The sequence below is a fragment of the Ambystoma mexicanum genome, chromosome 8 (assembly GCF_040938575.1).
Source record: "Ambystoma mexicanum isolate Mex_15411 chromosome 8, UKY_AmexF1_1, whole genome shotgun sequence".
NCBI classification, from domain to species: Eukaryota; Metazoa; Chordata; class Amphibia; order Caudata; family Ambystomatidae; genus Ambystoma; species Ambystoma mexicanum.
Genome location: NC_090929.1, coordinates 1630012425 through 1630031332, shown reverse-complemented (window position 1 = coordinate 1630031332; position 18908 = coordinate 1630012425). Strand labels below are relative to the sequence as shown.

Genomic DNA, 18908 nt, shown 5'->3' with positions numbered 1-18908 from the left:
CTCACTCTCGGGGGCAGCACAGTTATGAGTTCTGGAAACGACCTTCACCTGTTGCTCAGACAAACACAGCCTTTTTAAACTGTAGCCAACTGTGCCAACATAGCTCGTGTTACTATTGGTGATAAAATTGAGTAGTGTAATGTACACTTCAGTGGTGAGTTGGGGCAACTCTCCATCCTTTTATGTGGGTGGCTGAGCTCCTGGGGACTGGAGTGGTCCGGCCGCTACCCAATATGCCCCTGAGAGGGGAGTTGAGAGGATCCCCCTGTTGCCTTTGCCCCCCACTCAGAGAAAGTCTGCCCAACCGACTCACCAAGTTCATGTAGTTACATTCACAAGCGGTCTGGTGAGTGGGAGAATATCGATACAAAATTCTGCAGTCATGTTTGTGAGCCAAGACGACTGTACCTGGGAAACAGGGAACAGTCTGACTGATGGCAAGGGGTGCGCTTACCTCATGATTGTGGACAGAGAGAGTCTATGCACTCCAGGAGTCCCAGAGAGAACTACGAACACTGCAAAGACCCTACTGATTGTCAAAGATTTCCAAGTTGGCAATGTACACCGCTAATGCCTTTGAAACAATGAGGTTTGTTGTTAGAGCTCAGTTATTCGCACCCAGGGCTGTGGCGCAGCAAATCATGTTCTGCAGATTGTGGGCTGAAATCTCTGATCTCAGTCTACGTTCCACAGAAACTGCACTATACCTCCCCCACCCTGGACCGTGATCTTGTCCCTACATTCCTTTCCCTTTTTTTTCTTTTCTTCTCAACACCCCTCTCCAGCCCAACTTACCTCATTGTTGCGGCGGCAGCACCTGCCGCACTAGCTTCCCTTCATTCTGCTTTTCCAGGTGCCATGGAAATGGAAGAGGGGCTCAGTACGGAGCACTGCCGACCATCTTTGAAAAGTATTTGTAGTATAATACCTTCAATGAAGACAGGAGCCTCTGATCTGGTGACGATGTATTTATTCACTTAAACAGCTTTGTGCAGCATGCAGACATATTTGTGCATTAAAGATAAAGGCCAACGGGCCTAAAGTGGCAGAGGGAAATGCTGCCGTGATGATCTGGGTCCAAGTCGTGTAAGGAGCGGGCCCCGTAGCAGGAGGGCTATGCAGGACGCACCTTCGCGTCCTCCGCTCGTCCCGTAATGCGCGCGAAGCGCGCGGGACCGGAACTTGGTCCACTGGCGAGATCTCGCGAGAGCGCGGGCTCTCGCGATGTCTCTACACATCTCCCCTTTTCAACACACATCAAACTCATTGTAAAACATAGTCATTATATCTCACCGGTCTTCTGTGTTCCCTTCTGGGACGATCAACAGTCTGGGTGAAATGCTCTTGTTGCTCCTGATCAGGATCTTCACCCAATGGTTCCGGTTCAACTTCTGTTTCACCCCTCTCTCTGTCGTCTCTTTCTGGTTCTCTTTCTTCGCCTGCTCCAAAATCCCTTTCGGTTTCCGCTGGTGGTCTCTCTGGGGTCTTTGCTCCTCCTCGATTCTTCTGGTATAATGCTACTCTTTCTAAATTCCACGCTCGCCCATCTTCCGTGCGGATGTGGTTTGCCCCTTTGTGGATCACTCTGATGGGTCAGCTAAACCGAGACCCTGTGCTTTGATCCTTCTTCGGTAACTGGATTTTGACCAAGTCTCCCTCTCCGATGTCTGAAGTCTGCTTGGTTCTTCTTCTTCGATCGCTCCATGATTTCATGCGTGCCTTGTAGCTTTCAATTCTCCAGACTACTTCCGCCATGTCCACCGCATCATCCTCACGTATTTTCGACAACCATGGTGGGATCAGCGTGGATGCAGCACTCCTCCCTCTCAACAATTTGAACGGGGATACTTGGGTGATCCCATTTGGTGTGAGTCTGTGGGCTGCTATGGCCTCCTTGGTGGTTTTGAGCGGGTCCATGCCCGAAGCTGTCGCCAATTGGATGGCGCCTTTTATGAACCTGTTGGCCCTTTCGACAAGCCCATTTGCTTGTGGGTGATACAGGGCCGCTTTCTTTTGTTTTATGTTGTTTCTTTTTAAGAACTCCTCCATGTCTTTCGAGACTAGTGGCACCCCATTGTCAGTGACTACTTCCTTGGGAAGACCTTCCCTCTGAAAACTTTCTGTAAGTACTTCTATAACAGTTGCCGTAGTTTTGTTCGGGACGAACGCGGCCTCCACCCACTTGGATAGGTAGTCAACCAGTACTACGCCGTACCTGTGTTCCGGTGCCATTGCTTCCAAAAGGTCCTATGAAGTCAATGCCGACCTTTGACCACACCGCTTCTGGAGTTTCTGTGGGTATTAGGGGTGCTTGGCGAACCTTGAGTCTCTTGTCACTGTTGAGGCATTCATGGCAACATTCTATCATGGCCTCTCTCACTCTGCGACGGGTCATGGTGTTTCCCAAGTGGCCCGCGTGGGCTCTACCTAGGATGATTCTTCTCATACCTGTGGGAGGAATAATCTGGTCTGACTTCATGATTATTCCCTCCGTTTCCGATAGTTCATCCGACACCTTCCAGTAGGGTCTCATGCCCTTGGGTAACGCCTTTTCACTCGGCCAACCTTCCTTTGTCCATTTGCGGATCATGGCCATGGTGGGGTCTTTTCCATCTTCCTCTTCCCAGTGTCTCTCACTGAGTTCCAGGTACTCTGGCGCTCTCACTTCCATAATCGATGCCACTATGCATTCTCCGTGGAGGAAAGTGGTGGCTTTATCCTTACCCTCCGGCAGTCTCGACATGCAGTCGGCTTGTGAATTTTTCCAGTCTGAAATATGCTGGATCTCAAACGTGTACTCTTGCAGCTTGGCTGCGATGCGTGCCAATCTGGGCGTGGATACTTTTGTGCCTCCCGGGCTAAGCATATGGATCAGGGGCTTATGGTCAGTTACCAACTTGAATTTGGTGGGTTTAGGGGTTCTTTTCTGTTCCCTCTCCCTTCTTTCGTGTCAGCGGCCATCCTCTCTTTTCTTGCATGGTAACCCACTGCCTGTATTTCTGCCGAACTCTGGGCCCCCGTGAGCTCCTTACGTCTTCCTGCCGTTTCTTCGACTGCCCTGGCGATCTCAATCGCTTTCTCCAACTGCAGTTCTTTTTCGACAATAAACTTATCTTGGACCTTCCGGCTGTTGGTGTGGACGACCAACATGTCACAAATGAGACTCTCCGCGTTGTTGCCAAAGTTACACAGCGCCGCCAATTCCCTCAGCTTGGTGACGTAATCGTCAACTGGTTCAGATATTTCTTGCTTTCGTGTGTAAAACCGTATTCGGTGGAGCACTGTGTTCTCTTTACTGGCAAACCCTTTTATGATTCTCCTGACAGCCTCCTTAAAAACATCGTCATTGTCGCCAGCCACTGGTATCGGGGTGAGACTCAAATATTCTCTGTCCTTCCACTCCCAGGGCATTTAATAGCATGGCCCTGCGCCTAGCCGCTGAAACCCCACCCCTCCTAGGGCCTCCACATATGTCGTGAATAGGGGCTGCCATTGTGGCCATGGAATGGCAGGCCTACCTGGAGTTTGGAGAAATGGCGGCGGTGGCGTTGCTCCTTGCATGTTCCTCCGTGGGTTCTGGTGGTGATCCTCGTCGCCAATTTATGTAGTATAATACCTTCAATGAAGACAGGAGCCTCTGATCTGGTGACGATGTATTTATTCACTTAAACAGCTTTGTGCAGCATGCAGACACATTTGTGCATTAAAGATAAAGGCCAACGGGCCTAAAGGGCAGAGGGAAATGCTACCGTGATGATCTGGGTCCAAGTCGTGTAAGGAGCGGGCCCCGTAGCAGGAGGGCTATGCAGGACGCACCTTCGCGTCCTCCGCTCGTCCCGTAATGCGTGCGAAGCGCGCGGGGGCAGAACCTGGTCCACTGGCGAGATCTCGCGAGAGCGCGGGCTCTTGCGATGTCTCTACAGTATTTTCATTCATTGAACGGGCTGACCCGTGGCGTCCTGTCCAATGAATGAGAATACTTTTTTTTTATCAACCCTGGTTACCACTTTGGTAACCTGGGGTGTTCATAGCATTAGCATTGTGTTCCATGGGCTATATGGGGGTAAAAGTCCTGGTGCCTTCGTTAACCACCCTCGCTTTGCTCAGTCTGGTAATTAGGGCTGCTGGGCCATTTACCCCATTTATAGCCCCTGGAATGCGTTACTAACGCTTAAATATAAGCCAATACCAAAAGCTAACTGATACAGTTGTAATACGGGTAAATCAGACTACTAGGAGGACTAACCAATCCAAGGGTGTTATCTCATGCCTCCACCCTGGTCTTACAAAATACCACCTCCAGAGTGATAAAAATCATTCTATGGCACGCTCACGTGACCCTGATCCTCTCAAGGCAGATTTGCTATCAGATAAGGATCGCATTACGATTAGAGCTCTGACTATGACGCATAAAGTGCTTTATGGTTCCTGCACTGGAGTATCTGCATCATAAAGTGTAGTGAACCCAAGAGATTTATTAAGGGCTGGCAAATAAATGCCTGGTGCTTATACCATGCTGTAAAAAGATACGAGTTTTGGGGTTCTCTTTTTCCAGTGCAAGCATCGAGGCTGTGGAAACACCCCCAGAAGCGATTCCGAGGATAGGCCACAATGTCCTTACGCAAACGTTTCAAACATGTCCTGTTTTATGTTTATCACATTGCCTCTGTGACGAAAAAACTTTCGGTGCACTAGTGGTCCAGGGATGAATATCAGTTTCTAAACCATCAATCAACCCCACACCTCTTGTACACCAAAAGGGTTCCAAACAGATTGGAAGCACAAATCAATTATAAATCTCCTTGTCTAATGTTGGCAACGTGGACGTAACAGCAGGCTTATCACTGCAAGTCGTGGATTATTGGTTAGTTGCAACACAGCAAAAATACAATTATTACCCAATGATAAAAGGGACTGTACAGTCAAGGAATCATTGTCTCAGTGCTGGTTGGCAGGTCTGAAGCACTGGTCGAGGCATCTTAGATGGTTTGCGCGACTGCTGCGTGACAATAGTCAGGGGTGCATTCAGTTGCAACTCAATGGGCTTGACTGGCTCAGAAATGTCCTTAAGGCGGATGCTTGTTGGTGCACTCCTCCTATCTTCTTCGATGGGCTTGTGTCGTCCTTTAAGACGGACAGCCCAAGGCTGATGAGAATGTTGCAGGCAACAGCCTAGCCCTTTGGTTTGGTTCAAAAACACTCTAGCACTTCCCACCTGGGAAGCTTGCTTGCAGAGCCTAGCAAGGCACACTATGTGCTGGCTGGGTACCGGTTTTGGAGCTGCTGGAAGGGTCCTCTGGGTTCAGTATCTCCTTCTGTTCCCTGGGAGATGTTTAGGGGAGGGATCTTGCTTCCCTCTTGGCGTTCTTCTTGTAACTTCTTGCAAAGTCTTCAGATAATCTGCCAAAAGAGGGGCTCCACCCTCTATTAAAGCCAAATGCTCCCCCGTGATTGGTGTAGGCTAAGCCTACCTTAATGAACCAATCGTGGGTCTGTACCAACAATCTTCTGTTATGCGTGATGTCATAACCAGAGTGCTTTGCAACAGCAAAGGTATAGGGCTGAAAACATGTACTACGAAGTCCCACCCATCTTCCTGTCTGTTGTGGATCAAAGGGTCTCTCTGGTTAATTGAGCTCTTTGTTGTTCCTGATTAAAGGCAAGTCTCTCTTGAAGTTGTGGCGAGAACAGACTTTCTGTCTCCATCAAATCACATACCCCTACCCTCTGAAGGGGCCCCCCTGTGGGGGTTGGCTACTGTAAACACAAGTATCAGACATGACAGCTCACTGTCATTGATACTAAGAGGCGGGAGCTGACTTCAGATTGACACAGATGCATATCAACGATGTTGGGGTTTCTTGTCTTTTGTTATCCCTGCGACCAGGTCATATAAAATTTCAAAAAAGCCCAGGTGAGCGCACACCCACTGTGCGGATGGTCAATTCCTCACCACCTCCCTCTAGCATCTCGTTGCTCTGTACCCCTGCGCTTTTATAGCCACTTGGTTGTTAAGCACTATGTAAGTACATAAACAGAATGAAAGGAGAGGAGAAAGGTTGCCAATGAGTTGTTTCTCTTAGTCCAGGCAGTGCCTTGAACAGAATGAAAAAGGTGGGGTCCCCTAAGCCGTCACACAAAGGGCGTAGCCTAAGAAGCGTGAAGGGCCACTTGGTAATGATTATTCAGAATTGTGTTAAGTGTTATGATAAGAGCATCAACGACCTTGTAGCCTGTGCAGAGTTTAGAACCCCTGACCTTGAACATGCACTAAAGCCACCGTTCTGGTTACAACATTTCTCTTTATCGGTGATCCTGCAGGTAAATGAGAACCTGAGTGGTCATGTTTATGTTAGCTTCTGTAAAGCAGTGAAGCCTTATAGTGGTCAGTGTTGCATGTGCTCACAATGTTTCTAAATAAGTGAAATTTGACACAGGAAGAGATAAGATGACATGCTGAAGATCACACAATTTCGTGCTACGGGGAAGCCGGGATGGTCTCCTAGTTCCAAATTCCATATCGTCCCCTAGAACGTTACTGGAATCTGAAAAAACAAATGAGGGGGCAGGGGAGCTTGGTAGGAGGGGCTGCACATTTCTGAAAGAAACATGAAACACAATGGGCCTCATTACGACCTAGGCGTTGGACCATGGTGCTAATAGCACCATGGTCCATGCCGGTAACTTACCGACTCTGCCATGGCGGAATGGGGAATTACCACCCCATGCCGAGGTTGGCGGGCGGTAATTCCCCATGCCGCCATGGCCCTTCCCCAATCCCATTTTTGCCCCATAGGGCTCAATGGGAATGGGGAAGGCGCTAATTACGGCACCGTAAATTACGGTGCCGTAATTAGCTCCTAGGTCTCTTTGCGGGTTGGTTTTTTAACACCTGCTAAAAGCAGGCCGTTAAAGTGCAACCCGCAAAGGGACCTCGTAATCAGGCATTAAGGGTTTAACGGCGCCGACACCTGGGTTGTAATGAGGCCCAATGGGCCTCATTACACGGACGGCGGTAAGGGTTAACGGTCACCGTTAATGGTACCAGTGACCATTACCCTTAACGCCTTACTACGAGGTCCCTTTGCGGGTTGGAGACTTTAATGCCTGCTTTTTGCAGGCGTTAAAAACCAACCCGCAAAGGGACCAGGGTGCTAATTACAGTACCGCAATTTGCGGTACCGTTATTAGCGCCTTCCCCATTCCCATACAGCCCTATGGGGCAAAAATGGGAATGGGGAAGGGCAATGGGGGGAAAGGGGAATTACCGCCACGCCAACCTTGGAATAGGGCGGTAATTCCCCTTTCCACCAAGGCGGTGCGGGTATTTTACCGCATGGACCAAGGTGCTAACAGCACCTTGGTCCTCCGCCTACCGTGTAATGAGGCCCAATGTCTGTGGAAGAGACGCTGCAGGAGCAGATTCTCTGGCAAAGAAGAACAACCCAGGCATTTTTGCTTTACTGCAGGCAAACCCAGAACTACTGCAGAGTAGAAAGAAATCACACCAATATTTAAAACATGCTTACAATCTAACAATACAACATAAGAAAAGAACTGGGTAGGATCTTAAAAACTGTTCCAATGCACATGGTTTTCAACTGAGTGCTAGCAGCAAAACACTCCTATTAGCACATGCATTGTTTGTCTTCTTCATGGTGTGATGAGAGGACACCTCACAGTGTGCTTGATTCCCCATCAGCAGCTAGCTGGCAGGCACCTGCAGGTGGACAACAGGGAAATGCACCAAAGTAAACAGGGGAGCTTTGAGCTGCAGCTACCAGCGTCGATCTTGCCTGACAAATTGGGCCCTGGGAGCCTTGGATGACTTTCTAGTTTTGACAGGTCTGGAACCTGAGAGGACCCGGCCCACTTAAAGTCCTGACACCAATTGAGGAGCTATAGGAAACAGAATGCTAGAGACGACCATGGCTATATAAAGGCAGGAATCCACGCTTCTGCACCTCCACAGAAACCCTGCACCTCCAAACTGACTATTTCTGCTGGCCCCATGGGTAGGTGATCCAAGTGGGACTCGGGACAAGTGGCAGGCTCGAGTTTGATTAGATTTTTGACGTAGTCACAATTCAAAATATGAGCAGAGCCCATCCAAGTAGCACCGAAGGGAAAAAAATAACTTGCTTGGCTGTGGTTGATAGCGTCTACTAACTTTGGGTCTCCTCTCTGACACAGGGTGTCGCTACTGGGAGCCTATCCACCAACATTTCTTCTTGCCTTCAGATATCATGGTGCAGAGGTCATGCTGATTGGGGCAGACCTAAGTATCTCGCTTGCAAGGGTTACACTCAGCAGGTATCTGGTCTTTGCATCGAATACCATTGCATCTAATGCCATTCCAACAAAATTTCTCCATCTAAAAATTATTCCATCGAATGCATATTTTTGGGGGGTAAAGGGTTAATTTTTGTTCAGGTGCACTTTAAAGGGTAAAAAAACAGGGGGTTAGGGGGATCCCCACACCCAAAAAAAAGAAAAAGATGCATTAGATGAACATTTTGTAGATGGAACAATTTCGATGGAATGGCATTAGATGCAATGGCAAAGACCATACACTCTCAGGAGAAGCTTTAAGCATTATGATTGACCAAGTACCATTGGATGATTTCTACTTTTGAGAAATATGTCCAGTCAGATGTGACATTACTAGATAGCACATACTATGAGAGACACTTTAATACTATAGATTTGGCATAGGGGTTTTCCACATACCAATTGTCAGGTACATGTTAGGTCCTACATTAATGTATTTATCAGAATGGAACTAATTTAGCTAGTAACTTGAACTGTGAATTCATTGTTTATATACAGTGTTATGATGGCATGATATTAAGTTGGTTGTTTCAGTTTTTTCTGTTGGCTCAGCTCCTCTATGGAACCTTTATCCACCAGTCCCTTAAGGTCTTTGAAGAAGAGGAGGACTGACTCCTCGAAAGGCGTCGCCACAGAAAACGGACTACTGTTTTTGCTTTGTACATTTTGAACTTGTAAATCCAACAATATATATATTTTTTTTCACAACTGATGCCGTATGAATGTCTGTCTTTTGATGAACATGTTTATGTAATGCTTATATATCTCAGTTAATATTGTATTAATTAATTAATATTGCATAGTGTGCAGGGCACGGAAGGATTCCTAGGTTGAATCGTCTTTTTTCCTTCTGTTCAAAACAAGCCCCACTCATGGTTTAATAGATGGTTTAATAGATTGGCAGTGCGGGGGTCAGGACCCGCCAAGGAGACACGTGCACATCTTTCTTTGGAAAATATAAGGTCCCTCCTCTTGCCAAGTCCAAGTGGGAGCGACACCAGGAGGCCAGAAACCTCTCAGCCTGCACTGTCTATCTGCTGCAACATTGCAACATAAATGTCATTGTATAAGAAACAAACTTCCTTGCTTTAATATTTCTTGAGGAGGAGGGGGACTGCCTTTCCCAACTAGATGGCTGGATCACAAGCACCTCTTCCATGGCCTGCTGGGAGTAGCCATATTATTCAGGGAGGTATTGTTGAGTGCACACCGTCTTAGACGGAATAAGGACTGGGGGCATTGTTGCTCAGCCCCCACAGAGGAGGAGGCGGCATCATCCTCGATTCTCCCCAGGCAAAGAAGTCCTGGTGGGGGCAAGGGTGGGGTAGGTGGGAGTGGTTGTAAATGGGAATGGTGGTCAGGGGGAACTCATGGAAGGTGACAGGGGGTGAAAGGTGAAGGAGTGGCTAGAATAGAAAGGGGAGGGCAGATGCTGAGGGGAGATACGCAGATTGATAGTGCCACACTATTCTTTGGTATCCAGTGATTATAACTAATAGAAACTAAAGAATGACTTTTTAACTAATCAAAAAACAATGCAAAAATACCAAATATTTTTAAAACATATATGTGGGGCTGGGTAAGGGGTTACATCTGGTGGGCAGCGGCTTGGCGTGGGGTATTAAACATGGGGAAATGGGGGCTTAGGGAAAATAAAAGAAAAATGTATATTTTGTTGTCTTGGATTCGTTAAAAATGCATCCTCATTTTTAAATTAGTTGAAATCGCATTTAATCTATTTTTCCTGCTTTTCTTGTGCTCCGTAATGTGTTTTTATAGCTCAATTATAGCAATATGTTGAAAAAAGGTGCCAAGCATTTGTCTTAGGACATGATTAATTGGGATTAATCTCTGACACTTGCAAAGGGGTCTGCCTCATACAGCTTTCATTTGTCATGCTTTGGCAAAAGTTTTCCTTATGGAGATGGGGAGCGTATGGAAGATGAAGTGACTAGCGAATGGAAGGTCACAGTAGTTTGGGAGCTCATGGAAGGAAACGAAGGAGGGCATGGAAGAAGAGAGCAGATGACTGTGGCAGGGGGTACTGGACGGCCTGGATTTTGGAAGGGATGAGCAAGTGGAAGGCGAAAGCAGAAGACTGTGGCAGGGGTACTGGACGGCCTGTGATTTTGGGGGGGATGAGCAGGTGGAAGGCGCGAGCAGATTTCCCACTTGAACAAATTGAGTGAACCTGGGAAAATCACCTCATGTCAGCAAAACCTGGTGAGGTTAACAGGCTGTTTCCAGCCAGAGGCCTACCCCTAAAAACACAGCTCCAATAGTAGAAAAAGACAACGTAACAAACATGTAACATTTGTTGCACTCGTGGCAGCCGTTAACTACTCAAGTCATAAGCTCCACACCCATGCCCCACCTACCTGGGACCATCTTTCAGCCTTGTCCAAGAATCATCTGCCACAGAGTGCCACCCTAACCAGCATCTTTGTCAGGCATTCAAGTAATCTTGCAGGTAATTGTGCCACCCCTGGGCCTAACAACCTGGGTTTGAATCCAGACCTCTGCACCTTATAAGGAAGTCTAATCTGAGAAATCAGTTTTAATGGCAGCGCTTTTTAGGGTACTCCTACACCCACACACAATGGAAGTTGGGCCCCCCGATCACAACCCATGCCCACCCACACAATTGCTGGAGCCAGGCCTGATACTACGGGCTGAAGCAAATTGAGGTACACGGCTATCTATGAAAGGCTGAACTTAAAAACAAAAGCACACGTGCACAACCACTAATGTGGGTTCTAGGTCTGCTTTTCTGTGGTTGCATAACACGATTTCACAGAGGCTTAGCAGAGCTGTGCTTTGCACACTGTGCGTTTCCGTGGTCTGGTATGCGCCCGCGTGCCCCTATAGCGGAGTATCTACAGCACTTCTCACTCACCCCTGAGAGTCAACATTGGGTCAGTAAAACATGAAGGAACGACGTGTAGAGAGATATCACATATTCCAGACAAAGTGTGTTCAAAATGAAAATCAGCACCATATTATTTAAAATATGGTAGCAGTGCAGTGCCCTCGTAGGGGTGCACGGTGCATAGAGTCCTTTCAACTAAAAAGATACATGCAGGCAGGTGGCAGGACAATAAAATGAGGGCGCATGTGTGTTTTCGCGCCACCTTTGCTGACAGAAGCAGCTGCCATGGCGAGTCTTGCAAAGCCCTTGTTGTCATATCACTGAGAAAGCACATTTCCTTTGTAACCTAAGAGGTCAATTTTAGTTTGAGGTTAGGTGTACACTCCGAAACTATTGCATTTGAGTACATTAACTGCCCATGGCCATGCCAAGCCCTATGGCCATTGCCACCCAGTTCCTGCCTTCACCGCCCCAACACATTTCCTCATCGGAACTCTTTAAATAAGCCTTACCATCAAACTTTGCAAAGTACCTAGCAGTTTTTCTTAAAGCAATCTTCTGAGAGTCAATGAGCCTCATTACGAGTTTGGGGGTAGCCATGACCTTAAGAAGGGCATGGCTACCCCCAAACTCGGGTCTGGGTCCAGGTTCGGGTTCACTAAATGGGGAAATATTAGGCTATTCCGACCTTGGAGGGCCCGGTATTTCCCCATTCAGGGAACCCGGACCCGGTACATCCCCATTCCCATTTGCACCCCCATAGGGCTCAATGGGATTGGGGAGCATGCTAACAACGGACCCATTAATGACGGGCCCGTTGTTAGCATCCTGGGCTGCTCGCGGGACCCGCTAAGGATGTGTATCCTTAGCGGGACCCGCGAGCAGACCTCGTAATGAGGCGGTAGGGGATTAATAACACCGGCAGCTCTACCAGCGCCGTTAACCCCCTACCGCCAGGGACATAATGAGGCCCAATGACTTAATTGGAGTTGTAAATGCTACTGATGTCATACAAATGTCTTGACCAGGTCTGGCTTCAGCCACTCGACAGCCCTATGCTGAAGGACAGCCCTATGCTGTCCTTCACAGAAGTCCTGATGAAAACAAGCATTGGCAAAGCCAACAGTTTTGGCTTGTGTATAAGTATTAAGCAGTTGCCATGCACTGCTGTTAGATGCACAGGTACTCACACCAGCTACCATCAATGGCCAATTAAATACCACTACGGCAATGCCCGGCAAATGCCTTTCCCATTCCTGCACAAAAGCCCAAACTGTTGGCATTGCCAATGCTTGTTTTATTATCTACTGGTTTCACACAAACGTTAAAGGTGTTTGCTTTTTTGTGGATTCTCACATTTTCTTTACATCATGCACAATAAAAAGCTGCGAGCCTGTATTTGTCAATGACTACAAACATGTGATTTTGTCAGTGTTATTATTGATTAGTGTGTGCCTTTGCAAGTACAGTGGTAAAGCCCAGAGGAGATTTTTTTGGGCTGACATTATTTTGCATTCTGGTATTTATAGCGTTCCATTCAGGAAGGTGAAAATAAAGCTACAATCATACTCATTAGAAAGAGAAAAAGAAAAAGGAGAACGTAGAACAAATTAAATACAGAAAGAAATAAACTTTTTGTTAAATCAAGTAAACTTGATAAACACAAAAAAAAATACTCTTAACATAATGATTTATATATTCATCAAGTTGGTGTCTAATGTGATTCAAGCAATTTTCAAATCATCTATAAGAAACAAAACAGATATTTGTATCAGCTAGAGTGTTTAAAGGGCTAAATGGGTTTGAATCCCGTCTTCAACTCTTAAATGAAGAGGGTGATGCTGGCCAAATCTTGTATTGTCACTGTATCCTATCAAGATGTCAGGGCCAGGTATGGGCTCTGTATTGTGGGGCTGGGCAAGGAAGACACCAGTATGAGCTTTGTGTGGTGAGGAGGCAGAATTCCAGGTATGGGTCTTTTGCCGCCGTGGCTTGTGTTTGGCTCTCAAAGCCAAGCTGGAACCCTAGTTTGCCTCTAATTCAGCTCTATGCCTGAATTCCCTGGCTTTAGCTGGCCTCCTCGACTTGCACATAGGACCGTGCAGCTCCCACCACCTGGAAGTTAGAAGGAGCAGTGGCACTTGAGCCAAATCACTGAGTGGGGGCAGGTTTTGGACTAACTGACGAGGGGTCTTGGCCCCGTCCCTGATCCACATCAAAGTGCCAATCAAAGGCCTGCCTTAAACCCTGGCTGCACTTGGGTCATGTGCAGCACAACTGGACTGCACTCATTGACTGGTCATCAGCGAGAGCTAGGAACGCGCCCTCAGGAATTCAGGCAAGGGAGGGTGCTCATCATGACTTTCAGCACCCTGGCTGGGCACCCACCTTTCAACTCCCAAATAGCACTGGTGCCAGGAATCTCGGGACTTATCGAAATTAGGAAATTGCCAATGTCCTGCGCATTTTGGTGGCGGGGAGGGGAAAGGAGAATGACATTTGGCGGGCGAGGGGGCACTGTCAGTTTTTGCAGAGGGCCGGCTTTTTTGGTAGCCTTCAAGGATGCCTCAATCGCTAGGGTGCTTCCCATTGGACCAATAAACAACACATGGCCAAAATGGTGCATCGCCAGATCAGCATAAATCTTGCTGCTCGCCTCTCTCCCTCAGCATCCCTGGGAACGAGGTCAATGTCATGTCAGCCCAAGCGCTGGCCACCCGCACACAGCACAGCGCTCTGCTGCACTCTGCAAAGCGCTCTGCTGCACTCTGTACAACGCTCTGCTGCTCCTGAGCTAGGTTCATGCTTTAAACAATAAAAATACAACTCTGATAGCTCCCTTCATTGGGAAAATGATGCAGGTTTCCAAAATGTTCCCAGCTTTTCCCTCCTAGGAGAACAAACCCTCATTCCAGGCTAGTCAAACTCTTTCATGCCAAGTCCTGCCATTTTCGCTCTGCCCCCGACCCCCACTTCAAGGTGGCAACTAGCGGTCATTCATTTAGAAGTGGGCACTTACCCAGCTGCTTACTTAGCACAACATTGGAGACTGGAGCACAGCTTCACCTACAGGGCAACAGGACCATGCCCAAAGTGCAGGTCCAACATGCTAGCGTGGGCCCATGTCTTAGGTCAAAGTGGCCAACTTTTGGCCAAAGAGCCAGTTTGATAATAAAAATAATAATGCATTCCTTATATAGCGCTACGCATCCTCCATGGGTCTCTGAGCGCTGAAATACCAGAAGACATGATTATCCCACTGCGGGATATTCAGTTTATCAAACGGAAGGATGAGTGGACCCTGCTGAGATTTGAACCTGCAACAGATGTCAGGGGCAAGTGCTTAGCTCACTGTGCTATCTGACCTGCTTTGATGCGTTATTTCACTGCGTTGCTAGTACTTTTGACCAGTGTTGCTGAAACAAAAACATTTTAAATGCTCAATTTGCAACACATTTTACCAGCAAAAATTCCTAGGGGTACGAATCAATAGCATGTGTGGAAGTAAAATGAAACCCTTGGGTACTAGCCAATCTTTCGCAAAAGGAAATCATTGCCACTGCTGACCCTGAGCCACTTTTTCACAGGGGCCTGAGTCAATTGGATGCCCCAGTCCGACACATAACTCCGCAACCACCATTATGCAGCCTTACCACAGCTCTGCCATAAACTAGCCAACCAAATGACTCTCTAACAGTCTCCACGGGCCCTCCACACCTCTCCTGCTTCCTTACCTCGTTCTTGTGCATGTCGGACACGTTCCTTCCCTTCGGCTCCCGCGCAGCACTTTGAAGCCTCTTCGGGGCAGCGTAGGCGCTATAAATGGAGCCGGCAGGGCTGGCGAACTGCCTGTTCTGGCTCTTAATTGCCCCCTCATCCTGCACCCTTTGCACTTGATGGGCTGATAAGCAGGTACACTTTGGCCAGAAGTGCAGCAGTGCAGCAGATGACACACAGATAGTGGAGGCAGTGACGTTTCCTGGTGCCCAGAGTGGATATGTCAGGAGTGATGAGCCAGGTGATGCGGTGGGTGGTCAGAGGGCATGTGGGCATCACATGAAGGTCTATGCTGCACATTTAGGCTTTATGCCAGTTATTACTTGAATACATATTACTGACATTGGGGTTGGCAGGCAGGGAGCTGTGGGGGTAGGTGTGGAAGGGGTGCGGGGATGGGGGGGGGGGCGGCGGTAGAGGATGCACCTTCTCTGGTGAGCATATGGACCTTTTTCCAGGTCCTAAATGATTCAGGTGGCTGAACTGCACTGATGTCCAACCCTACATGTCCCACCACTCGCTCCATGCAGTGCCTAGAAGCGGCTGCATGGGCTGTACAAGCGCTGTAATTAACACATGACTTGCTCTTGGTAATGTTCTTTCTGATGGATGTGATTCCTTATCTATGATAATATAAACTTCAAGCACAACTTTATGGGCTTTGCTTACACGTGTTGAGTCTGTGAGTGCTCAACTTTTTACCTACTGCCCTGCAGCTGCTTCTGTGCGCTATGCTCACAGCTGAGCAGCTCTGTGCTTAAACCACGGGTGCACAACTGATTTTGACAGAGGGCCGAAAGTACCTTACATGAGGGCTATAGTGGGCCGAAAAGTAAATGTGGGCGGGGCGGTAGGCGGGGCGTGGCAGGAGGCTTTTTAAACCCCCAATTTGTACTAAACACATGGAAAAAGAATGTTTTTGAGGGGTAACCATTTTTATTTGCATTTCAAACTTACATTTTGTACTACACATTTTCTATTGTTATAATTTATTTCTATTTAGTTATTGTAGCTCGCCTGTTTCATTAACTTATATATATTTTATTGACCCTAGATAGACTATGCCCCATGGCCCCCTCACCCCAACCAAACACTATGCCCCATGGCCCCCTCACCCCCAACCAAACACTATGCACCATGGCCTCCTCACCCCCAACCAAACACTATGCCCCATGTCCCCCTCACCCCCAACCAAACACTATGCCCCATGTCCCCCTCACCCCCAACCAAACACTATGCCCCATGGCCCCCTCACCCCAACCAAACACTATGCCCCATGGCCCCCTCACCCCAACCAAACACTATGCCCCATGGCCCCCTCACCCCCAACCAAACACTATGCCCCATGGCCCCCTCACCCCCAACCAAACACTATGCACCATGGCCTCCTCACCCCCAACCAAACACTATGCCCCATGTCCCCCTCACCCCCAACCAAACACTATGCCCCATGGGCCCCTCACCCCCAACCAAACACTATGCCCCATGGCCCCCTCACCCCCAACCAAACACTATGCCCCATGGCCCCCTCACCCCCAACCAAACACTATGCCCCATGGCCCCCTCACCCCCAACCAAACACTATGCCCCATGGCCCCCTCACCCCCAACCAAACACTATGCCCCATGTCCCTCACCCCCAACCAAACACTATGCCCCATGGCCCCCTCACCCCCAACCAAACACTATGCCCCATGGCCCTCACCCCCAACCAAACACTATGCCCCATGGCCCACTCACCCCCAAACACTATGCCCCATGGCCTCCTCACCCCCAACCAACACTATGCCCCATGTCCCCCTCACCCCCAACCAAACACTGTGCCCCATGGCCTCCTCACCCCCAACCAAACACTATGCCCCATGTCCCCCTCACCCCCAACCAAACACTATGCCCCATGTCCCCCTCACCCCCAACCAAACACTATGCCCCATGGCCCCCTCACCTCCAACCAAACACTATGCCCCATGTCCCTCTCGCCCCAACCAAACACTATGCCCATTGGCCCTCACCCCCAACCAAACACTATGCCCCATGGCCCCCTCACCCCCAACCAAACTCTCAGCCCCATGTCCCTCGCCCCCAACCAAACACTATGCCCCATGGCCCCCTCACCCCCAACCAAACACTATGCCCCATGGCCCCCTCACCCCCAACCAAACACTATGCCCCATGGCCCCCTCAACCCCAACCAAACACTATGCCCCAAATCAGACCCGAACCCCCACCCCCCAACTCAGCAAACACACAAACATGCACCCATACAGACCCCAACCCCCCACCCCCAAACTCGGCGCACACACAAACATGCACCCATACAGACCCGAACCCCCCACCCCCCAACTCAGCACACACACAAACATGCACCCATACAGACCCGAACCCCCCCCACCCCCAAATCAGCACACACACAAACATGCACCCATACAGACCCGAACCCCCCACCCCCCCAAAACAGCAAACTCTCAAACAAGCACCCATACAGACCCGAACCCCCACCCCCCAACTCAGCACACACACAAACATTCAAATCAAAACATTCATACATATCCGACACCCACCCCCACCCCCCATCTCAACATACACACAAAATACATTCAAACACAAACATTCATACACATACGACACCCCCCCTCCCCAAACAACAACATACACACAAAATACATTCAAACACAAACATTCATACACATCCGACACCCCCCCCCCCACCCCCGCATCTCAACATACACACACAAACATTAGGCAAAACAAACCCGACACACAAACACAGAGCACTTACCGGAGACGTGCTGGGAGGCAGGTAAGCTGGAACGCTGGAATCGCACTACGGCTGGCGTGGTCCAAAGCTGAAATGCCCTCCGGCATCAAAGCTTAGGTGCCACGCCAGCCGTAGTGCTAGCCCTGCATTGGTGCAGCACACACGCATTACGTGGCTCGTAGGAGCAACGTTATGCGTGTGTTTGCTGAGCCAATGAGCACCAGTGTTTTCACCGGCCCTGAAGACAACAAAGACTTTCCTAATGGAGCCCATTAGGAAAGTCTTTGTGCCTCGCGGGCCGGTCAAAAGGGCATGGCGGGCGCATGTTGTGCACCCATGGCTTAAACCAAGCGCTCCGCGGTAGGGGGCTGCTGATTGGCCAAGTTGCATTGACACACAGTTAATTATAGGGTAAAGCTGTATTTTTCAAGTTCTTAACAACTTATGCCAGAGGCATCACTACTCTTAGTGTGCTGCTGGTTTCCACACTGCAGATAGGACCTGCTGTCCTTTGCATCTGACTGGAAGCTTCCCTTTAGGACTGTACGAAAGACCAGCAGGTGGATGCGGCGTGGTAGCTCAGTGCGTTAAGCGGTTGGTGTGAATTCTGCATGTCATAGGTTTGGAAACTGACCTTTTCATCCTAAGGAGTTTTTTTTTCCCAAGTGAGAGCAATGTAGTTAAGTTCTATCCATTTGTGGTGCCATGAAACATCAAAACTGTCAAAGCAGGAGTTATACACATATGATTGGTTATTTATAATGCGCTTAATACTCAGAGGTTTTGAAGGGCGGACTTGTGGATCGAACCTGTGTTGCTCTGTGTTGCCTTGTTTGCAAAGCGAGCACGTTGCCCCTGAGCTATCCTCCCGATGCTAGGCAACTGTTTGGCTTTTGTATATGCGTTGGAAATATGGACTGTAAGCAGTGAGGGAAAGAGGGAGTGAGAAGCCGTGAGTGGGGGAAAGGGCCGACAAGGGCTGTTGTATGAAGTGGTGTCCAGAGCGAAGAAAGGGCGCGAGGAATGAGCTGGCGGTGAGCGGTCTAGAGACGCACTGGTAGGGACAATAAGGGTAGTGCTCTGCACAGGTGCGTAATATCGCACTACTGGGACTTACCTCACAGTACTGCGCAGTAACCGATTCTGTTCCATGGCTGAGCCGATGCCACCAGTG

At 48.8% G+C, this 18908-nt stretch overlaps 1 protein-coding gene across 2 annotated transcripts in view; it reads right to left on the bottom strand.

Annotated features, from left to right (window-relative positions):
* LOC138473263 (pancreatic triacylglycerol lipase-like) overlaps window positions 1-17907 on the bottom strand; it is a 241481-nt gene extending 223574 nt beyond the window's left edge. The window contains exon 1 of one of the 2 annotated variants that reach the window (XM_069611902.1): window positions 17756-17907. The gene's annotated coding sequence lies outside the window, so the exon portion shown is untranslated. The remainder of the gene's footprint in view (window positions 1-17755) is intronic. The other variant, XM_069611901.1, reaches the window with a different exon arrangement.
* Window positions 17908-18908: the final 1001 nt, after the last annotated feature.